The following is a 24,849-nucleotide window of genomic DNA, read 5'->3' as shown; positions in this document are numbered from 1 at the left end:
TTATTTCTTTTACTAAGACTGGCCATACACTCTGTGGAAGTCTAGTTTCCTTTCTTTCTAAAAAGTTTGAAATTTTTTTGTTTAAACTCTTAGGGATTACTTAGTTTCCTTACAACTTTTGAGAACCAAACTCAACTTGATACTCTTTGCTTACTTGATACTTTAACTCTTACGAAATACTTAGTTCCTTTAAAACCATTGAAGAGAAGAACTTCAACTTACTCTTTACTTAGCCTGAAATTTAAGTCTTAAAAACCATGTTAAAAATGTTTAAATAAGAATCTTGAAAAACCTTTAAAAACTTCACTTAAACTTACTTCTAAACTTTAGACTTGACTTTTGACTTCCTTGAATTTGAGTAAGAATTCAAATCTCGTGATCTCATGTTTGTTGATGATTTCATGATTTTAAACTTGGAGGGTTAATGCGGAATTATGAGCATGGACTACTCAACTCGAGAACATAAAGGCACTTCTTCTGTCATGATTGCTTGACTTATGGGGTTCATGTGAAACTATGGGCATGAACAATTCAACTTAAGTATTTCATAGATAACATGTAATAATCACATGATCAGGAATCAGTCTCAAAGATGGAGTAGGAACTCAACATGTAAAGGCTTAGAACTTGAAGACCCTACTTTTCTAAAAGATGTCTAACTAACGAAGTTCATGCAGAATTATGCGCATAAAATAACTTGACTCAAAGATCAACATAACTACATGGATTCATGTATATGAATCTTTGAATTTTCCTGTTAACTTCCTCAAAACATTGTTTAATCAATGATGGATCTCAAAGTATTCATAATGGTTTTCTTGAACTCTATTCGTAACATTCTCTTGAATGTAAATGAATTCAAGAGTTTTGGTTCATGAAATGGAGGATCTCATGATAAAAAGGTATTCTCATAAATAACTTCTCTTCATACTCATACTAACTTTCTTGAGTCTTGAAACAAATTATTAGAGGTTGTAACTTCTCTTCATACTCATACTAACTTGAGTCTCAAAAGAATTTTCTTAGAACATTAGAGAGAATCCTCAAAAACAAAAATATCAAATATACCTTGAATTTGAATTGTGAAATTAAGGTTATGATCATGTTAGGACTGATTTTAGGTGGTTAGAAGTAGCTTAAACTAGTTCGAATAAAAAAGGAGTGAAGATGCACTTTAAACAAACTCAAACGGAGCAACCGGAGGTAAACTGGACTAGGCAGACGACCCTAGAGCTATGGGTGGCGCGGGGCGCTAACCCCTAAAGGACATAGATAGGATTGGGATGCTCTAGCAGGTATGCTGCTCCAGGCCCCAACATAAATAATTCTGCCAAGCACTTTTGCTCATTTTCTCACCCTAAATTGCCTAAATTCGAAAGCTTTCTTCCCCAATCACTTGGATTCGATTACTTAATTTAATTAAATTCTAATATACTGTAAAAAAAGACTAAAATTATTCAATTTTATCTCTTTAAATACTCAACACTTCAACACAACAAGATTTAGAATGAAATTCATGAACACCTTTCAAGTATTCATAAAGAACTCTAATCTTTAAAAATTAAGCATCAAATTTCACTGAAAAAAAATACATGATTGGAAGTGGGTGTACTAAAACAACACTATGGAATCTTACGTACCTCTTAGGGGGTGGACCCACAGCGAAAATTCGCAACTAGACTCAAGAACGTCGGCGAACGCCTTCATACTTGCCTCTTTTCTCCAAGTTTTTCTTCTTGAACTATCAACTAAATCCCTAGGTGTATATTAGGATTTTAAAACTTAACCTAAAAGGATAATAATCCTTAAATATTACTAAAAACGAATTAAATCTTATTGGGTAAGGAAAGGACCAAATACCCCTTACTATTTTGGGGTAACTTTCATAAACTAGGCAACCTAACTTCAAAGGTCATATCTCACTCATCCGAACTCAAACTTCTGAAAACTTGATACCTTAAGAAACATAATTCAAGGATATTTCCAATGGTATCTTGTATCACACCTAACTCATCTTCTACTTGGAGGTATGGTCGTTTGAGGCTGACCCAAAACTCATACTTAGCTTAACTTGCAAAATTTCAGATTTTGTTATTTCCAATATAATGTTTTTGGAACTCTTGCTGCTAAATCTAGTGAAATGAGCTTAATAATTAAGAAAATTTTAATCTATTTGTATAATATTACTTATTAGATGAATGATTTAAGTCTTAGTTCGAAAAAATTTCTAGGGTGTTACAATATCTCCCCCTTGGGATCATTCGTCCTCCAATGACAAATGGACTTGATGTGTAGTGGGTTAATTTTACTAAGGTCTTAGTAATGGTCTGGTCTTATTATACTCAAGATTGGCTGAAATAATTAATTTGTAATATATACCTCTCAATAGGGAATCTCATTGCAAGCTATTACTTCGTACCACTAAATTCATGCATAGTAATCTAACAACTCCTTGAACTAAAAGGAACTGTAAAAGATATCCGCCAAAATCTTTGGAAACTATTAAGATCTTACTCTCAAATACTTTACTTGATTTCTCATCTCATCATCTCCCCTTGAGTTTAATGATAACACTTGAAAGTTATGGACCTATTCCACATGTCTTTATGATCTAACAACTCCTTAATGATCTTTTTATACTTGTATCTTAGCAAACTTTCATTGCCCTTATCTAAATATTAGCGTCTCTTACTTGTACAACTCATATCTATTGAAGATAATCACCTCAATCACACACATACTCTATCTTCCATATTAAATCTCAAGACAAACATCGTCACCCATTTGTTGCCATTCTTTGGATCATGACACTCATTTCAAATTCAAGATTAATGTTTATTAGTAAACCTGAATATAAATATGATTGTTCGCTTACTATAATATACCTCAATACTAATATGGCAATGTAGGAAAAATTTTCCACTAGGACATCATGAAAATTAATCAATTTTTGCCTCTCAGTCTGCATACTAAAAATACCATCACATTCCACTTCTTAACTTAAGTACTACTAACTCACTTTTTTCGCATTATCTCTCGATTAACTCTATCTTCCCCTAAATACCATGAGGTTTTCCTTTAAAAGTTTATAAGCCTAGACTAATCTATCACATTATTAATGCTCTGGCTCTTCTATATATATTCACCACTTACACTTTGTCAATACTAAAAAAATGATACATTATCATAGCCCCTTTCTAGTAATATATACACTAATTAATTAGGTTGCAATATTTACTCTACCTGTCATATGGATCCCTTCATAACTCACCACTTCTTAGTCTAAAACAAGGGAAAACTCTTCATTAATAAATTTTTATATGCATAACTATGCCAACATAATTTGTGAAAACACCATCTCCTTTTAATAGATCTCTATACATGTACATACTTTTCTCTAACTTTGGCTCTTTCACTAGTAGTGCTTATGATCTTATAACTCATGTTACTCTTTCGGGTGAAAATACTAGCAATCTCTGAACATACTCTCTCTTATATATCTCATCTAAAATAACATTTAGGTAAGAGTGCAACCAACTTTTAGCTCAAACACAGGATTCATGTAAATATGGGTGCATTTCTCTCAAACTGAACACTTAACTACTCTTAGGCTTCTCTCAAGCCCCTTTGGAGTCTCATGACTTTCTCAAAACTCTTGGTAAGAACAACTCATCTATGAGGCTATTAAAACATAACTTTTGAACCACCTTTAGTATGATAGTAGTTGAATGAATAAGAGATTGCACGAGTTAGAATAGATCTCTATGACTTAGATCCTTCGCACAATTAAGAGTATGAAGAAGGGGAAACTTTTTTTAAATGTCGATAGTATATCATTCATAGAAGTGGGGAACTCACAACCATAAATAAGATCCTATTATCACGACATGGTAGATACCCTAGGACTCTTAAACTCTGTGATCTTATACCAAGTTTGTCAAGACCCGAGCCTACACCCCAGAAATGGCCGGCATTTGAAGACCATTTTTAGTCCCTCAACGAACTCTCATCATGGATAACTACAAGCGGAAGACTCACTTAAATTAAATTCATAAACTCAAATTTAGAAGTTTTTACTCAAATGAAAACCTTTGAATAAAATAATTTATTGAACAAGCCATACAATAGGCAACTTTAGTCTTTCAAACATTTAATAAAAGAAATGCATTATAAAGAATCCTTAACTAAACTGACTATCTATGAAGCTTCTAACTGATAATTACGGAAGTCGAGACAAAACCCACAACATCCTAACTAAAGAGAAAAGTAAATAAAATCCTCAGACAACAAGAAGGTTCACCATGGCTAACTCAAACTATGGGATACATCAACAAAGTTCTGGTGATCATCTGGAATACCTTTGTCTGCATCATAAAAAGATGCAGGCAAAATGGCTCAGTACGTGGAATGTACGAGTATGTAAGGGGAATTATAAAATATAACATAATATTGATACTTGAATAAAAAGGAAACATACCTACCCTTTTAAACTCAACTCAAATGAAGAATAAGATACTCTACTAAAAGATTAGATATTCAACTGAAAGATATGTTACTCGACTCAATGAAGTACAAACTAAATTAAGATACTCCACTTAAAATACTCAACTTATGATACTGAAATCACCTCACCTCAATATAAATTAGTATAAAACAAGTCCAATATAAAGAAAAATTATTTAAAAACATGATTTCAACTCTGTGTGTTTAACAAGAATACAATATAAATCTGAAATGTATATGAAAATGCAATTAAGTAATGTATATAAAAATACTATAACTACTATGGGAGTGTCTCTAACCGATAACCACCACTTAAGAGCTACAGTGATTATATAGTGATACTCGACCCACGTTGCCCTGCAATCCTAACCTTGATAGGGTATAGGACCTAAATTGCCTAATGGATCCACTAGTAATCTGTAAAAAGAATCATCTAAAAAGTATGACTCTTTTCTACCAATGATAGCCACATGGTTTATGGGTACTGCAAATAATCTGAACTCCCCCATATTGGTGATCAATACTACTCCCTAAATATACTGACTCTTATTTTTAAAAAATCATACTGATTATGTTATTTGAGAATAGTTCTCAAAACGTAGCTTTAAAAAGTTCTCTTGGAAATCATAGTTTCCTCTTTCATTTACTGAAACTAGCGATAGTCTCTTTGGAAGTCTACCTTCCTTTCTTTTTCAAAAGTTTGAAAACATTTTGTCTAAACTCTTAGGGATTACTTAAGTCCCTTATAACTCTTTAACACCGAACTCAACTTGATACTCTTTGCTTACTTGAAACTTTAACTCTTAGGGAATACTTTGTTCCTTCATAACCATTGAAGAGAAGAAATTCAACTTACTCTTTACTTATCCGGAAACTCGAGTCTTAAAAACAAAGTTAAAAATGTTTAAACAAGACTCTTGAAAAAACATTAAAAACTTCACTTTAACTTGCTTCTAAACTCCAGACTTGACTCTTAACTTTCTTGAATTGGTGTATGCATTCAACCCTCATGATCTCATTTTATGTATGATTTCATGATTTTCAACTTGGAGGGTTTAAGCGGAATTATGAATATGAACTACTAAATTCGAGAACTCAAAGACACTTCTTCTCTGACGATTGGTCGACTTATGGGGTTCATGTGAAATTATGGGTATGAACAATTGAACTTAAGGACTTCATAGGTCACATGTAATAATCACATGATCAGGAATCAATCTCAAAGATGGACTAGGAACTCAACATTTAAAGGCTTAGAACTTGAAGATCCTAGTTCTCTAAAAGATGTCTAACTTACGAAGTTCATGCAGAATTATGGGCATGAAAAAACTTGACTCATAGATCTACATAACTTCATAGACTAATGTATATGAATTTTCTCATTCTCTTGTTTACTTCCTCAAAATTTTAGTTCAATCAACGATGGATCTCAAGGAATTCACAATTGAACTTAAAGACTTTGTTGAACTCTACTCTTGAACTCTCTCTTGAATGTGAATTATGTATTCAACAGTTTTGGTTCGTAAAATAAAGGATCTCATGATGACAAGCTATACTCATAAGAAAATTCTCTTCATACTCATATTAACTTACTTGAGTCTTGAAACAAGTTACTAGAAGTTGTAGAAGACTCATCAATTGGACTAAAAAGGAGTTTCTTAGAACGGTTGAAAAAATCCACAAAACTTAAATCTCAACTCTACCTTTAATTTTAATTATGAAATTAAGGTAGTTATTATGTTAGGGCTTATTTTTGGTTTTTTGAAGTAGCTTAAATTAGTTAGAATCGAAAAGGAGTGAATGTGCACTTTAAACAAACACAAACGGAAAACCGGAGGCAAACCGAACTAAACAGACGACCCTGGGTCTATGGGTAGCGCGGGGCGCCAAATCCTGATGGACAGATATGGGTTTGGGGTGCTGTGGAAGGCGCGCCGTGCCAGGCCCCAACCCAGAAAATTCTGCCGAGCACTTTTGCTAGTTTCTCACCCTAAATCGCCTAAATTCGAACGGTTTTTTCCCCAATCACTTGGATTCGATTACTTGACTTAATTACAATCTATTATGCTGGAAAAAACACTAAATTTACTCAATTTTATCATAAAAAATCATAATAACTTCAACACAACAAGTTTTAGAACGAACTTCAAGAACACCTTTCAAGAACTTATTAAGAACTCTAATCTTTAAACTATAAACATGAAATTTCGCAGAAAAAAAATACATGATTGGCATGTGGGTGAACTAACCCAAAAATATGGAATCCTACATTCCACTTAGGTTTTCGACCTACTAAGAAAATCCGCAACTAGACTCAAGAACAACGACAATTGCCTTCATCCTTACCTCTTTTCTCCAATTTTCTCTTCTTTTCTCTTCTTGCTTTTTCTTTAACTATCAACTAAAACCCTAGTTGTATATTCATATTTTAAAACTGAACCTAAAAGTATTAGAACCATAAAATATTACTAACAACAAATTAAATCTTATTGGGTAAGGAAAGGACCAAAATATCCCTAACTATTTTCGGCTAACTTTCTTAAATTGGACAGTGTAACTTCAAAATGTCATATCTCACTCATGCGAACTTGAAACATAAAAAAACTCGGCGTCTTTAAAAATATAATTCAAGGATCTTTTCAATGGTATCTTTTAGCACACCTAAATAATTTTTTACTGGGAGTTATGGTCGTTTGAAGTTGACCCAAAACTTATACTTAGCTTAACTTGTAAAGTTGCAGATTTTGCTATTTCCAATTTAATTATTTTTTGAACTCTTGGTGCTAAATTTAGTGAACTGTCCTTAATACTTGAGAATATTTTAATTTTGTCGTAAAATCTCTCTCATTACGATGAACGATTCGAGTCTTAGTTCGAAAAAATTTCTAGGGTGTTACAATATCTCACCCTTGGAATCATTTGTCCTCAAATGACAACTGGACTTGGTATGTAATGGGTTACTTTTACTAAGGTATTAGTATAAAAGTATGCTCTTATTATATTCAAGCTTGACAACAATCCTTAAGTTCGGAATATATACCTCTCTTTAGGGAATCTCATCTCAAGCTATTACTCTCTACCACCACATTCAAGCATGGTAATATAAAAACTCTATGAAATAAAAGGAACTCTAAAAGATATCACTGAAAATCTTTGGAAACTATTAATCTCTTATTCTCAAACACTTGACTTGCTTTGTCATCTTATCATCTCCCCCTTGGGTCAACAGAAAACACATGAAAGCTATGGACCTATTCCTAATCTCTAACTGGTGTACATTCTCTTACTGATCTTTTTACACTTGTAACTTAGCCAAACTTCATTGCCCTTATGTAAAAGTTAGGGTCTCTCACTTGTACCACTCATATCTATTGAATCTAATCACCTCAATTCCACACAGACTCTATGTCAAGTCCTCTATATCAAATCTCAAGACTAACATCATCACACTTTTGTTGCCATTCTTTGTATCATGACAGTCATTTCAAATTCAAGATTAATGATTATTACTAAACCTGAATATAAATATGATTACTTGCTTACGATAATATACCTTAATAATAATATGTCAATTTAGGAACACTTTTTCACTAGGACAAGATGAAAATTATTCAATCCTTATCTCTCAGTCTGCATACTAAAAATACCATCACATTCCACTTCACAACATAAGTACTACTAACTCACTTACTTCGCATTATCTCTCAATTAGCTCTATCTTCCTCTAAATAACATGAGGTTCTCCTTTCCAAATTCATAAGCCTGGATTAATATATCACATTATGAATGCTCTTGCTGTTTTATATATATTTGACACTTACACTTGGTCGTTACTAACAAAATGATACACCATCATAACCCCTTTCTAGTAAGGTATACTCTAACTAATTAACTTGCAAAATTTACTCTACCTCTTATCATGAGCCCTTCACAACTCATCACTTCTTAGCCTACCACAGGTGAAAACTCTTCACTAATAATTTATTAGATGCATAACTATACCAAAACAGTTTGCCAAAACGCCATCTCATTTTCATAGATCTCTATACCTCTACATACTTTCCTCTAATTTGGCTCTTTCACTAGTAGCGCTCATGATCTCATAACTCTTGCTAATCTTTCGGGTGAAAATACTAATCAAGCTCTAAACAAACTCTCTCATAAATATCTCAGCTGAAATAAGATTTAGGGATGAGCGCAACCTGCTTTTAGCTCAAATGCATGATTCATCTAAATGTGGATGCATTTCTATCAAACTGAACACTTAACTTACTCTTAGGCTTCTGTCAAGCACTATGTAGTCGCATGACTTCCCCAAGACTCTTTCTAAGAGAAACTCATCGATGAGGCTATTTTAACTTTACTTTTCAACCACCTTTAGTATGATGGGTAGTCGAATGAATAAGAGAACGCACGAGTTACAATAGATCTCTATTACTAGGTCTTTCGCACGATTAAGAGTATGAAAGGAGCGAAACTTTTCTTATATGCCGATAGTATATCATTCATAGAAGTGGGGCCCTCACAACAATAAATAATACCCTATTGACACAGCTTCATATACACCCTAGGACACTTAAACTTTGTGCTTTAATACCAAGTTTATCACGACCAAGCCTACACCTGGAAGTGGCCTGCACTCGAATAATATTGTTGGTCCCCGAGCGAACCCTCGTCCTAATTGACCGCAAGCGGAAGAGTAACTTAAGAATACAAATCTTGAAAAGTGAAATAAAATTCATAAACTCAACTTTAGAAGCATTAAATCAAATGAAAAAGTTTGAATAAAATAATATAATTCAACAAGCCATAAAATAGAAAACTTTAGTCTTTCAAACATTTAATAAAATAAAAGCATTATAAAGAGTCCTTCACTAAACTGTCTATCTATGAAGCAACTAACTGATAATGATGGAAGTCGAGACAAGACCCAAGAGATCGTGATTAAAGCGAAAAGTAAACGAAATCCTCCAGAAAAAGGAGTCTCACCATGGATAACTCTAAACCTCGGATATGTCAACAAAGCTCCTATTGATGATTCGGAATACCTTTGTTTGCATTATCAAAAGATGCAGGCCAAATGGCTCAATACGTGGAATGTACGAAAGAGTAAAGGGAATTCTAAAGTATAACATAACTTGGTAATTGAATAAAAAGGAAACATAATAACCTATTTTCAACTCAACTCAAATTAATAATAAGATACTCAACTCAAAGTTTAGATAAACAACTCAAAGATATGGTACTCGACTAAATGAATTACAAATTAAATCAAGATACTCAACTTAAGATACTCAACTCCTGATACTCAAGTGAACTCATTTCAATATAAAGTAGTTTAAAACAAGTGCAATATAAAGAAAAATTGTTTAAAAACATGATGTCAACTCTGTGTGTATAACAAGGATACAACATAACTCTAAAAATGCATATGAAAATACAATTAACTGCTCTATATAAAAATAATATATCTGCTGTGGGAGTTTCTCTAATCGACAACCATCACTTAAGATCTATAGTGATTATACAGCGCTACTCGGCCCATGCTGCTCGGCCATCCTAACCTTGCCAGGGTATAGGACCTAAACTTCCTAATAGATCCACTAGTAAGCTGTGAAAAGAAATCATCTAAATAGTATGACCTTTTTCTACCCATAATGGCTACATGGTTTTTGGGGCTGTGAGTTATTTGAACTCTCCCCCATATCGGTGTTCAATACTACTCCCAAAAATATACCGGCTTTTATGTTTACAAAAAACATACTGATTTGTGCTTTGAGATTAGTGCTCACAGCTTAAACCTAAAAGATCTCTTGTAAATCATAGTTTCCTCTTTCTTTTATTGAAACTAGCCATAGGTTCTGTGGAAGTCTAGCTTCTTTTCTTTCACAAAAGTTTGAAAACATTTTGTTTAAACTCTTAGGGATTACTTAGTTCCTTTATAACTCTTGAAAATTTAACTCAACTTGATACTCTTTGTTACTTGAAACTTTGAATCAAAGGGAATACTTAATTCCTTTAAAACCTTTGATGATAAGAACTTCAACTTACTCTTTACTGATCCTGAAACTCGAGTATTAAAAACAAAGTTAAAAATGTTTGAATAAGACTCTTGAAAAACCTTTAAAAACTTCAATCTAACTTACTTCTGAACTCTAGACTTGACTCTTAAGTTCCTTGAATTGGAGTATCGATTCAAGACTCATGATCTCATGTTTATGGATGATTTCATGATTTTCAACTTGGAGGGTTCATGTTAAATTATGAGCATGAACTACTCGACTCGAGAACACAAAGTCACTTATTCTCTCACAATTGCTCGACTTATGGGGATCATGTGTAATTATGGGCATGAACAATTCAACTTAAGACTTCATAGGTAACGTGTAATAATCACATGATCAGGAGCCAATCTCAAACATGGACTAGGAACTCAGCACTTAAAGGCTAAGAACTTGAAAATCCTACTCCTCTGAAAGATGTCTAACTTATGAAGTTCATGCGGAAATATGGGCATGAAAAAACTGGACTCAAATATCTACATAACTACATGGACTCATGATGGATTTCAAAGAATTCACAATTGAACTTAAATGCTTTCTTGAACTTTACTCTTAACTCTCTCTTGAATATGAATAATGAATTCAAGAGTTTTCGTTCATGAAATGGAGGATCTCATGATGACAAGGTATACTCATGACTAAATTCTCTTCATACGCATACTAACTTATTTGAGTCATGAAACAAGTTATTAAAAGTTGTAGAAGAAGCATCAATTGGACTTAAAAGTAGTTTCTTAGAACATTTGAAAGAATCCTCAAAAACATAACTCTCAAATCTACCTTTATTTTTAATTATGAATTTAAGGTTATGATCATGTTAGGACTTACTTTAGGTGTTTAGAAGTAGCTTAAATTAGTTAGAATCCAAAAGGAGTGAAGGTACACTTTAAACTAACTCAAACGGAGCAACTAGAGACAAGATGGACTTGGAAGACGACCCTAGGGTTATGGGTGGTGCAGGGAACCAACCTCTGACAAACAGAGATGGGTTTGGGGTGCTCTGTCAGGTGCGCCGCGCCAGGCCCCAACCCAGAAAATTTTGCTGAATACTTTTCCTCGTTTTCTCACCCTAAATTTCCTAAATTCAAACGGTTTCATCCCCAATCATTTGAATTCGATTACTTAACTTAATTACACTATAATCTACTGGTAAAAACACTAAAATTACTCAATTTGATCTCAAAAAATCATCAACACTACAAGACAACAAGATTTAGAATGAACTTCAAGAACATCTTTCAAGAACTCTAATCTCTAAACTTTAAGTATGAAATTTCGTTGAAGAAATACATGAGTGGCGTGTGGGTGATATAACTCAACACTATTGAAGCTTACATACCTTTTAGGGATTAGACCCATCATGAAAATCCGCAACTAGACTCAAGAACGTTGATCAACGCCTTCATCCTTGCCTTTTTTTCTCCAATTTTCTCTTCTTTTCTCTTCTAGCCACTCCTTGAACTATAAACTAAAACCCTAGGTGTATATTATGATTTTAAAACTGAGTTTAAAAGGATTATAACCCAAAAATATTACTAAAAACAAATTAAATCCGATTGGGTAAGGAAAGGACCAAAATACCACTCACTATTTTTGGCTAACTTTCTTAAACTTGACAGCTAACTTTAAAAAGTCATATCTCTCTCATCGAACTCGAAATTATGAAAACTCGGCGTATTTAGAAATATAATTCAAGGATATTTCCATATCTTGTATCACACTTAACTCATAGTGTATTGGGAGTTATGATCGTTTGAAGTTGACCCAAAACTAATGCTTAGCTTAACTTGCAAAATTTTAGATTTTGCTATTTTCAATTTAATTCTTTTTGGAACTCTAGGTGCTAAGTCTATTGAACTTACCTTAATACTTAAGAAAACTTTAATTCTTTGGTAAAATGTCAATCATTATGATGAACGATTCAAGTCTTAGTTTGAAAAAGTTTTTGGGTTGTTACGAAAATTATCCTCGAAATATGACAACAAATAATTTTGACAGGACTACCACAGTTTTTACAAATGAATAATCATTCAAATTATATGTCACATGGAATAACCAAGCATTCCCCTCACCTCATAAGTCATGGAACCTCCAAACAAATATGTTTAAGTATATGACACATGCAAACAAACGCATATCACCTTATAAGATATATGATTAAAGATCAATAAAGCTCCTAACCTCAGTCACAAAGCTCGGTCAAACCCAATTTTCAAATACCACATTCTTTTCAGCGTACACCATCACGCCTCCCCTAAAGTCACCTAATAAGTATTTTAAGTCTTTCAAATCACAATACCAAGGCATGTGAGTAATTACATACTTTCATAAATAAAATTGGTGGAAAGTGGTTGAAATTCACTCTTAGTCGTCCTTCTCGTCCCCATAATGAGTTTGTAAAATAATGAGAGGTTTAGGGAAAAACTGCATAAAATGTGACTAACCCTGATGTAGCAGCCCCTTGAATTTCTCTGGAAAAGTTCCTATTTTGCAATATACATTTGAACCATGATATTATAATCTAACCCATTCTTGTCAAGTTCGATATCAAGTACCAGGACTAGTACATGAGATTCCATATTTTGCTTATGTACCATACCTGGTAGATACTAGAGTTATCCATAGGTACTATCACACCCATTTTTGCGCGCGGCGGAGATTGTTTTTCCAATTTATGTAACGGTATTGAATTAGGGATTACATTTTACCTTTTCTGAGTATCCATTTGGAATTGAGATATGGTGTTCCAAGTCACCTTTTCTTTTTAATTTCTAACCAAAAGGAAATGACTCTTTATTTTGGTCTGCGAACCAGAAATTCAGGGTAGGAATTTTGTTGACCGAGGGGAAAGTATTTGGAATCCCTCAAGTCCCATGGATATAGCACATCACTTTTACTTACTTAAACTAATCTTAATTGTTATTGGATAAATTGTGTCTAAGGCCATTGTTCGCTTGTATTTTCTATTTGTTGAGTTTTTTGATCTTAAACCGGATGTGTAGCTGCTTTCTCGATTTTGACATAAAATAGCGTAGAAGCAAAACTGCTTGCTTCTCTCGAATGTATTCCCTAATTTTCTCCGTCTATAAAGTTTAGATTAAATTTAATGGAAGTTAATTACTAAAATATATGTGGTCAAGGTGCATCACTGCATCCTTAAGCATATTCTAATCATCGCAAAAAAGATGTGCAACCGCATTATTTATCAAAATAATTTTTTTAATGTGTCAAAAATTTCGTCTAATTATTTTTAAAATACTAATATTTTGTAACCTATAAATAAAACTAAATAAACTAAAATAAATAAAAGTTGATGATACAATATATAATTTATGTATTATTTTGGTATTTTTTATATTTATATTTTATAAAATACTTTTTTTTACTCTTATAATTAATGTCAAAATTTGGCATACATTTTTTAATCCAAATAAACAATATACAATTGTTAAAAATAAATCTCATTTTTGTTTTTGATAAAATAAAATAACAATATACTTTTTAGCTTAATAATTCCTATTTTAAGAGGTTACAACTAGAAAATAGAAATAATTATAATTATAAAAAAAAGTAATCACTGATTGAAGCTACCTTCATTCATTAAACATAGATATAACAACCGTCAAATTATTCATTTTAATCAATTATGAATAAAACAAAAATAAGGGATACCTTGGCATAAAATTACATCTCCATAAATGAATTAAAGATATAAGGTATGTAGAATACGGCAAAATCTTGAGCGAACCTTGATTAGAACACCCACCCAATTTTGTAGGTTGTTTGTGATGGTATATGTGTTGTGTTTATATGAAAGTAATGAATAAAGAAGAAAGATGTGGATGTATTTGTAGATTTTTGAAAGAAAATAAAAGAAATGTGAGTGTAGTACGTGTATGTTATTTGGAAGTGGTGTTACTTTTTCAATGTTGGTTGTGAAATTCAAGAGTGGGGGTGAATTAAAATTTCCTTCACTCGACATCCTACTTTGATCAGTCGACTAACTTGCACGTTAGTAAAACAGACAAACAGTAATGATAACTTGCAATAAGTAAATAACACAGAGTATTTTTATACTGGTTCGGATCATCTATGTGGTGCCTAGTCCAATCCCTTTGGGTTATAAGGGTTTCCTTAATAGATTGTTGAAAACTCGGGTGTTATAGAATGTTACAATTAAAAGCCCGTTTGATGTGAAAATCAGACCTTCTTCTCTGACACAACCACTACCTGTATAACCTACCCTCAGATCTTTCTTTCTCTTTTCTTTACAATTGTTCACTCAAAGGTGTACAGAGTTTTATGAAAGATAAAAGAAGATTACAATATAAGTTCAAGTGAAGTGCGTACTACACAACTAAGATACTGGCAGGATTTATATAAGTTGAGTATGCTCTTTGAAAGGAAAACCCAAGGGGTATATCAATCAAGGATATATATGGATCCCCTTAATGGGGCGATTTAGTTTTCCATATCCATTTTGAATGTGACTATGGTAGAATGGCTTTCTTTGACTTGGAGTGATTTGCTGATCCATGTACATAATTAGTATGTGCATGGTAAAATCACTTCTGCTTTATTTGAGTGATGATTCCTCGATTCTTGACTTGATTTCCTCTTGTGATTGTTTCTTGATTCTTGACTTGATTTCCTCTTGTGATTTTTTTCTTCCATTTCTTTATTCGAGACAACCTTTGGCTTGTTCTGCCTTATGCAGATCTAGTGGAATCATGGATTTGATTGCATATCTTGATGAAGTGGATTGACCGTTACAAGACTGTATATATCTGTCTACCTTTGATTTAAGGATCATATTCTTTTTTCCTTCTTATAAATTCATATGTGATTCCCTTTCCTTTTGAATTATTTTACTTGATTTAATCATATTAATTAAGATATGCTTGATTGATTATGGAAGCTTTTATTATTTCTTTCTTTGTTTGTTTGCTTTTGGGATCAAGACATATCCCTTTTTGAAGTCTTTACCTGCCAAGAGTATGAATAACTGTTTAAGTTTTATTTATCAAAATCAACTAAATTTATGGAGTTAACAATCTCCCCCTTTTTGATAATGACAATTAATTCACAATTTAGTATAATATTCTAGAAGACAATGAAACTTCCCTGATTTTTATGTGTGTAGATCCCGTTGGGAAATGTAGCTCCCCCTTTCTTCATGACTTCCCTGTTGTGTTGACTCCCCCTATTTGTATGAATATTGTTCGAGAAAAAATCTCCCACTTTAGCTTAGTCAAAAAGAAAAAACCATACATGATAGTTAAAAAGAAGAAATATTAGATAATAACATAGCAACACTTATGAGGATAATAGATATTAACACTCATTCCAACAGACAGACGTAGGACTGGAGTAGGACTTATTCTTGAGAAAATCAACTTGTCGACTATGGAGATTACTTGCTTTTCAGCAACATCGTAAAGATTCTCCAAATCACGTCCATCTATGTCCTGCAACACTAGGATAGCTAACTCTGCAGAAAATTTTGTTTGATTAATTGTTTCAGCACTAGCCTTTAGGAAGCATTTTTTCACCCTGTTGTTTTCTACCTGCACATGCTCCATACTTGAGAAAGTACGAGATTCGTAGAGCATTAATAACATTAAGTGTAAACGTAGGAAGATCCACAAGGTGATCCAGCAGAATACGGAAGATAAGCAGCCCATATGGCAAGCTTGTAGAGGGATTTGTGTCTTCAACACTTCTCAAAATGTATTCTTTCAACGATAACTCTCAATTGAAAAAGTGGTACTTCTAAAGTAGCTAATATACAACACGCACATCTTGAGAATTACTTCTTAGAAATCCTTTCCCATGAATAAGAGTCGTAGCAACAATCTGCCGAATATTCATTTTTCAAAATAATGAGATAAATGTCCAAAATTTTGGCAAGTCCTACTGGAACTTTTTTCGATCATTTTTGTCACTTGTTTTTCACTCGAACCGATCAAGATTCCTTCATAGCTTGTTTCTAGGATTCATCTTCCACTGCTTCATTTATACGTTTTGGTTCAATATAAAAGACGAGTGAGACGAAGGCCTGCTTTTTCCAGGAAAATCTGATTTGAAGTGAATCAATTGGTTTCCCCACAATGACGTCGTTTGAATAGTTAGCATCATCTCTCTATTGTCTGGGCGTACCAGTGTTTGCAGCTGAGCTAGTCAAGTCTATTTCTGGAGTAGTCGACTTCTCTATTATAATATGATTAGAAGTATTTGAGAGGTTCTCAGTGTTCACTGTAGAGTAATTTCATCATCTATAGACTTTATCTCCTGCATCCTTTGGTTAGTACTAAAAAAAACAAGACCAAATTCTTTAACACTTAAAGATATTTAGTTAAATATTTGAAATGCACGATTGGCGGGTGCATAATGATATTCATTAATACATTATTGTATCAAACTTACCCATATTTGTCTTACCGTTGATGTGAACAAGATATTTGTATTTGAAAGGGTAAAAAAATCTTATATGGTTTGGCAGACGATTTTTCCGTTCTACCACCTATTATGCTTAGTTGATCTAGAAAATGAGATTTTTTGGGTGAATCCATTTTTATCAAAGAATTCCTCAAATACTTTATTCTCAAAGTTTCATCCGTAATCAACTATGAACTGTGGAAATAAAATATCATGCTTCTATTTGTACTCTTCTACAAAACCCTGCAAAGTTAGAGAAAGCTTCATTTTATGAGTTGAGAAGATTATCCGAGTAAATCTTAAAAGGCCATCAACAATAACGAAGACATATTTCTTACCATAAATGTCAGAGATCCACACATAGATGTTGCTATGTTTTAGTGGTACTTACAGTATCCTTGACCTTGAACGAAGAAATGATTTGCTTCCCACGCTGATAAGTGTCACACATATGGTCCTTTTAAAATTTTAACATTGGAAGCCCAATGAATATTTCAAGTCTGGACAAATTTTCCAAGGCATGCATGCTGACTTGATCTTTTCTATTCCATATCCAATATTCATTTGATACTTCACCAGGTATACTTCTGATTATGAGTCACGAGCAATTAATCAAACTCCTTCTACTTCTCCTTCTGCATTTTCTCTTAACCTTACATACCCTCCATTGTTTTTATTATGATTTTTGAATTTTTCTTTCTTCCTGCATATATATCTGGAGTATCCACCCACATTTCCTTTTTTTGTTCTTTTATTCTGCACCTGCAAAAACAAGTAGATTAATTTCTTTTTTGTACCCAAGTATTTTTGAATCTTTAAGGGTTAGGATTAACAACTTTTGATCTCCAAATCCATTTTGGAGAAGAAAGTTTCCTATAGTTAAGAAAATTTGTGTCCAATGTCACCACAAGTATAACAAGAGAAATTAATAGCACTTTCAACAGGATGATAAAAGGAATTATATATAAATCTGTTGGAACTTTGATTATAATATCTTCTCCTCTTGAAGTAGTTCTGTTAGATTTGGCGGAGTTATGACTACGAGATTTTCTTATATTATTCAGGTGCACTTTTACTTTTTCTGATTCTTGTGCTACCAAGTCGACTTCAATTTGACTTGCTTCGAGAAGAATCTACCATTCTTTCCTTTCATGAGAAATCTTATTGTATGCATCGATTACTCTTTGTAATTCATCTGTAACCATGTCCAAAGAGTCCTGTAAGTCATTATAGTTAGAACAGTTAGAAGGTATTAACTCACTTGTTTCACCTAGTGTCATGAAACGTATATTGGCGGTTTCATCATGATCATATTCAGATATTCTCCTTGACTCCAGGCTTCGTCATTTCTTCGATTAATTCTCCTTCTTCGTTCTAGGCAGTTTTATTTGATATGTCCTTGTTTACCACAATAGTAATAGTGATTATTATTTCTTTTGAATTCATTGTTATTGAATTCCTGTTGAGGTGACTGTCTTCTTTCTCTAAGCATTTGTTTTACTCCTCTATTTATGAGAGTCATTCCTTTGCTTTGATATTCATTGACTTCCTCTCAAATATCAGATGTCTCAGCCATAAATACCACAGTCTTCTTTTATCATCCTTATTATACCTATTAATATAATTCTGTTCATAGGCCACCTAGTTGCCTCGAAGTTCATCGTATGTCATTTTTTGCAGATCTCCATCTGCAAGAATGGGAGATTTTGTTTCCCAATCTTTGGGGAGACTTCTAACGAGTTCTCTAACTTGTAGTGCAGTTGAATATAACATTCCAATTAATTGAGTTTGCATACAATTTTAATGCATCTCAAGAACATGGATTCAATATTTTCATCTTCGGCCATTTTGAACAACTCACATTCATTTACAAGTGAACTTATCCGAGCTTCCTTTACTCTAATAGTTCCTTCATAAGTCATTCTAGTTTGTCCCACATTTCTTTTGCAGTTTCACCTGTTTTATATTTTGTCATATTATTCTCAAATCACTACATAATATAACAAAATTATAACTATAACATTAATTTGAAATACCTCTTATTTTTCCTTAGTAATATCAAATCATTTAGGGTCAAATGGCATTTCAGTCAATACCGGAATAGGATTTGGGCCCTTCTTGATTACTATCCATGCTTGTTGATCATTTGAAGAGACAAAAAATTTTGATCTGTCTTTCTAATGAAAGTAATATTGTCCATTAAAGTATAGTGGTCAGTGTTACAAATGTCCGTCTTTAAGTAACAAGCCAGGAATTTGATAGTGTGTCATTGGATATTTTCTCACGTGTGGTTAAACATTGAATCTGTGAGACCTGCTATGATACCAATTGAAAGTCATGAGAGGGGGTGAATTAAAATTCCCTTCAATTGACTTCCTACTTTGGTCAGTCGACTCACCTCCATGTTAGTAAAACATTAAAATAATAATGATAGCTTGTAGTAATTAAATAACACAGAGTATTTTTATACTGATTAGGATCACTGATGTGATGCCTGGTCATTGCCTTTTGGTTACAAAGATTTCCTTAAGAGCTTGTAGAGAATGTGGGTGTTACAAAATGCTACGGTTAAGCAACCGTCTGATGTACAAATCAGACCTTCTTATTTGACACAACCTCTACCTGTATAACCTACACTCAAATCTTTCTTTACCTTTTCTTTACAATTGGTCACTCAATCAAAGGTATACCGAGTTTTATGAAAGATAAAAGAAGATTACAATATAAGTTCAAGTGAAGTGCGTACTACACAACTAAGTTACTGGCAGGTTTTATATAAGAGGGAGTATGCTCTTTAAAAGGAAAACCCAAGTGGTATTTCAATCAAGGATATTGATGGATTCGTCGAATGGGGCGATTTGGTTTTCCATATATATTTTGAATGTGACTATGCTAGAATCACTTTCTTTGACTTAGGGTTATTTATTGATCCATGTCCATAATTAATATGTGCATGGTAAAATAACTTCTACTTTCTTTTAGTGATGATTTCCTCTATTCTTGACTTGATTAACTCTTGTGATTGTTTCTTGATTCTTGACTTGATTTCCTTTTGTGATTCCTGTTCTTCCAAATATTAACTCTAGACAGCCTTTGGCTAGTTCTTCCTCATGCAGGTCTGTTTGAATCATGGATTTGATTGCATATCAAGATGGACTTGATTGACCGTTGAAAGTCTATAAGAATATATCTACCTTTCATTTAAGGATCATGTTCTTTTTTCCTTCTTATTGTTGCATATGTGATTCCCTTTTCTTTTGAATTGGTTTACTTGATTTCATCATATCAATCAAGATATGCTTGATTGATTATTAAAGCTCTTATTATTTCATTTCTTTCTTTGTTTTCTTTGTATATCTCTTTTTGAGTATGAATAAATGTTTAAGTGTCATTTGTCAAAATTAACTGCATCTGTAGAGTTGTTGACGGTTCTTTTTTTTTTTGCAGTGTGTGTGTTTTGTATTGATTCTTTTTCTTTTTTGTGTGTGTTGCATGTATGTTTTTTTTTGGGATCCACCCCTTTTTATTTGTACCTTTTTTTTGTGGGGTTGTTTGTATAAAATAGTAGTAGAAGTGGGTGTATAATGTGGATGTGTGGGTGGTGATGTTGAAATTTGGATCTACATGTGTATGGAAGTGGGGTACAGGTGAGTGGGCAGTGAAGGTAATGTGAGGTGATGGGGTAATTGGATCAGGAAAATGGGGTTAATGCGGGGAATGTGGGTGATGTAATTGTTGGAAAGTGGGGTTAGTAGGGGTATATATAAATATAAAAATCTATGAACTAATTATTTTAACATAATATGAATATGATAAAAGTTAAATAGGTAATGTTAAAAAATTATAATTAAGATTAAGATGTGATTCAATTTTTTTGATTTTCAAAACATTTAGAATAAAAATAATAAAATAAGATAAAACCTAAAATATTTTACTTAGATGTAGAAAAATATTTAAGCTCTAAAATTGGTGTAAAATTTTAGTTTGGTAAAAAAATACTTGTCTATAGGTCCCACAAATTGTACATGGATACCCATATATAGTTGGTTGAGTACCCTGCCGGTACATTCTTACAGTTTGTACGGGTACCATATATGGTTCACTATCAATTTGTATGTGGGCTCCTGAAAGGATCGGATTGGGTATGTGGGCTCCTGAAAGGATCGGATTGGGAAAATTGAGAAGGATGTTGAACTCGAGCTAGAACAAGAAGTTGAAGGTACAAGTCTTCCCCCTATGTCTTTTGAGGTGGTCCAAAAAGTGTTAGCTTTTCAGAGTGGATTGGCAAGTACTACATCTATTATTCTTCAGTTACTCAAGTTATATCTACTCATCATATTGCTATTGCAGCCCGCAAAATGGACGAAAGTTAATGTAAAAAGGCCTTCTTTGTCCTGCTACGTCTAGAACTAAGCATGAGCTATTGTGAGCACGCTTTTGAGGTGATTCTAGACTATTATGAGAGATTGCACCGATTAGGTATTGTAATTCAACATGAGATAGTGTTTATTATTTTATATTTTTCAGAGTGATTTTAAGAAATGGTGGAGGGCTTATTTGAGTATTATTCACTAGTCATTGAACTATTGACTAAGACTATGCTCCATGCACTAATTATGCAGAAGTATGAATCCCAAACCACCAGAGATCGTAAATATGATTAGTTTATGGCTCACAAACAAGGAAGAATATTTGTAGCAGCATTGGAGGCTAAATTTTATGCTTGATCTGACTTTGCTACTCTAGCATTCAGAACCGAGAAGGAGAGGGATCATTTATTTGTTCATGTACTAATATATGAGCATCAAATCTTATTTGGAGCATGACTTTTGCAGGCATGATCTTCAATGTAGTGATCGACAATATGAAACAATTCGAAGGAGTTAGGAGTACTGGAAGACAAAGGCATTGTCTAAGAGGTCTAAGAATATGTTAAACTGTCAGCATGTATATTCTTCTTGCGGAATTGCATCTAGTTTGCTGCTTCTACGGGTGGTTACTTATCAGTCACTCAATAGTCTTTGGTTTAGTGTAGTTAAGACTACTAATTGTTGAAACATAAGAAACTTTAATCATATCTTTATTCTCATCATCACCGGAAGGATAATGTTGCGTGCTTAATTTCTAGTGCATTGCTAAAAATGTACAAACAACATTAGTTGTGTATATGTTGTGTCTAAGAGGTACTTTATTAATTTACTTATATTTTGATAACAAAATGTTTTGGACTCTTTTAACGGACAATGTTCATTCCAACAATCTATCTTACTGGTCCCAAGACTTCCATAGCAAAACACTTATTCAACTCTTTCTCTAACCTTTAATTCTATAAGAATTATGAACAACAACAAGCATGTCAACAACATAAATAAAAATAATAAATTCAGTATCAGAGAAGTTTTCCACAAAAACACAATGGTCTGAATAAGTCTTCTTGAGCCCTGCTAACTCATAAAAGAATCAAAATTCATGTACCATTGCCTCGGAGGTTATTTTAAATCATAAAAACTCTTCTGCAATTTTAAAACATAATTCTATTTTCCCTTAACTTCATAGACTTCTAGCTTCTCCATATAAATTTCTTCATCAAAGTCACCATGGAGAAAAATAGTTTTAACATCCATTTTCTCAATCTTTTATGTCTAGAAATGCAACCAATACTAGAACGATATAAATCAATGACATCTTCACATATGGAGAAAAATATATCATTAAAACCAATTTTCTTTATCTAGTAAAATACCTTCACAACTAATATAGACTTGTACCGTGAAACTGGATTACCATATTAATGTTTCTCCTTGAAAATCCATGGATATTTTAAAGGTTTTCTGTCTTTAAGTAGCTTACGCATATAAAAGGTGTCATTATTATGTAAAGACTTCATTTCATTCTCAATAGCATCAAATCACCTTGCTTTTTCTGGATTTTCATTAGACTCGTCAACACTCTACGCTTCTCCCCCACCAATTAAGAGTACATACTCATCAGGAGATTAACGAGATGAGGATATTTTATATGTAGTAGACCATTCAAGAGAAATGTATGGAGCATTAACACTAATTGGTTGATGACCAACTACATCTTGAACGGGATAATCAATATCATATTGGTCATCCTCAATAAGATCACCATCTTCAATAACAACTTTATTTTCATCATTTTGAAGATACTACATCAACATAAACTAGGGTATTACTACTCCTATAATCAAATTTCATTTGTTTATCAAGATCTTCAATTGTTTAGTCTTAAATAAAATAATATTATGGCGTCTAACAAGTTTCTTCTCACCTAGATAAAAGAAATTATAACCATTCATCCTATCCATAACCAAGACATATATATTGCCTTGTTTTAACATCTATCTTTGATATCTCATCCTTAGAAACCAAATTTATAACATATGCAACATTCTTAATTGCTTTCGTACAAAAGGAAGGAATCTGGCATCATACCAGCTAAAAACATACATTTAACCCCTCACCTGGAGTTCTATTCATCCTCTTTATTAAAGTATTTAGTTGAGGAGTCTTTGGAGTTTTCGGATGTCGAATAATGTGCTCTCTACAATATTCATCAAAAGGACCAATATATTCACCACCATTATCACAATAGATATATCTCAATTTCATCCCTGACTATCTTTAAACTAAGGACTGAAAATTCATGAACAGATCAAGTATTTAATCCTGAGACTTCAAAGAGAATACCTAGAGTTTGTGAGAATAATCGTCAATAAAGTTCACAATGTAAAGTGCACCACCATGAGACTTAATCTTGAAATGACCACATAAATTCGAATGTACCAACTCCAGCATATTAAACATTCTTGAAGGTGGATGACTCTTAAAAGAAACTCTTTTTTGTTTATTAGTTAATCAATGGACACATTTCTTCAACTATGCTTGTTTCACTTTAGGTAGAAAATTATTCTTAGCCATATAATCAATCTCATTCTCGCTCACATGACTCAGTGCTCTATGTCATGTCTGTTATGAAATATCATTCTCCACTAATTTTATTGTGCTGCTTGAAATGAAGCCCAGGAATCCATAAAAATTATAGTAGATAACTTAGTACCACGAACAACAACCATTGAACCTTTAGTAAGCATCAACTGGCCAACACCAATAGTGTTAACATAACCTTCATCATCAAGGTCTCCCATATAAATCAGATTCAAGAAAACATCTAAATAATGCTTGACATTCTTGAGAACTAGTCTTAAATCATTCTTAATATCAAACATATTATGCACATGCAAAGTACCTCCACATTATTATCAGTTTTCATCTTCAACTTTCAAAAATTACCTGGAGTGTAAAATTAATATAATTACTTATTTAGTGATGTGAAGTAGAATAAGAATCTATAAACAAGCTAGACTCATCACAAACAAAATTAATTAAATTTTCACCACAAGCAACAAGAAGATCATCCTTAACAACAATAACCAAAGGATTTTCATTATAACCATATTTCTTTTGCCGGCTCGTATATTTCTAGTACCTGTAGTAATATTTCCTCATATACCCATTTTTATGGAAAGAGCCACGTGTAACATTTTTGTATGTAGACTTTGACTTACCGCTACCTTTATCTTTATCAATCAAACCTCTAAAATTACCTCTTTGCTTGTCTTTAGTACCAAAAATATCAGAGTGTAAAACTGAAGAAGATAAGCCTATCTTTTCCTCATCTTTTTTTTTCAAGACACCACTCTTAGCATGTTCCGTTGTTGCAACACCACTGAAAGCAGGGTTAGTCAAAGACACTCGAAGAGTTACAATAGAGTCGGATAGAATATTAATAAGACAAAGTTCCTATATTTCTTCATCAATCT

Source organism: Solanum lycopersicum, chromosome 8, assembly GCF_036512215.1.
Source record: "Solanum lycopersicum chromosome 8, SLM_r2.1".
In the NCBI taxonomy this organism is placed as follows: domain Eukaryota; kingdom Viridiplantae; phylum Streptophyta; class Magnoliopsida; order Solanales; family Solanaceae; genus Solanum; species Solanum lycopersicum.
Note: the sequence above shows the minus strand (reverse complement) of the source record.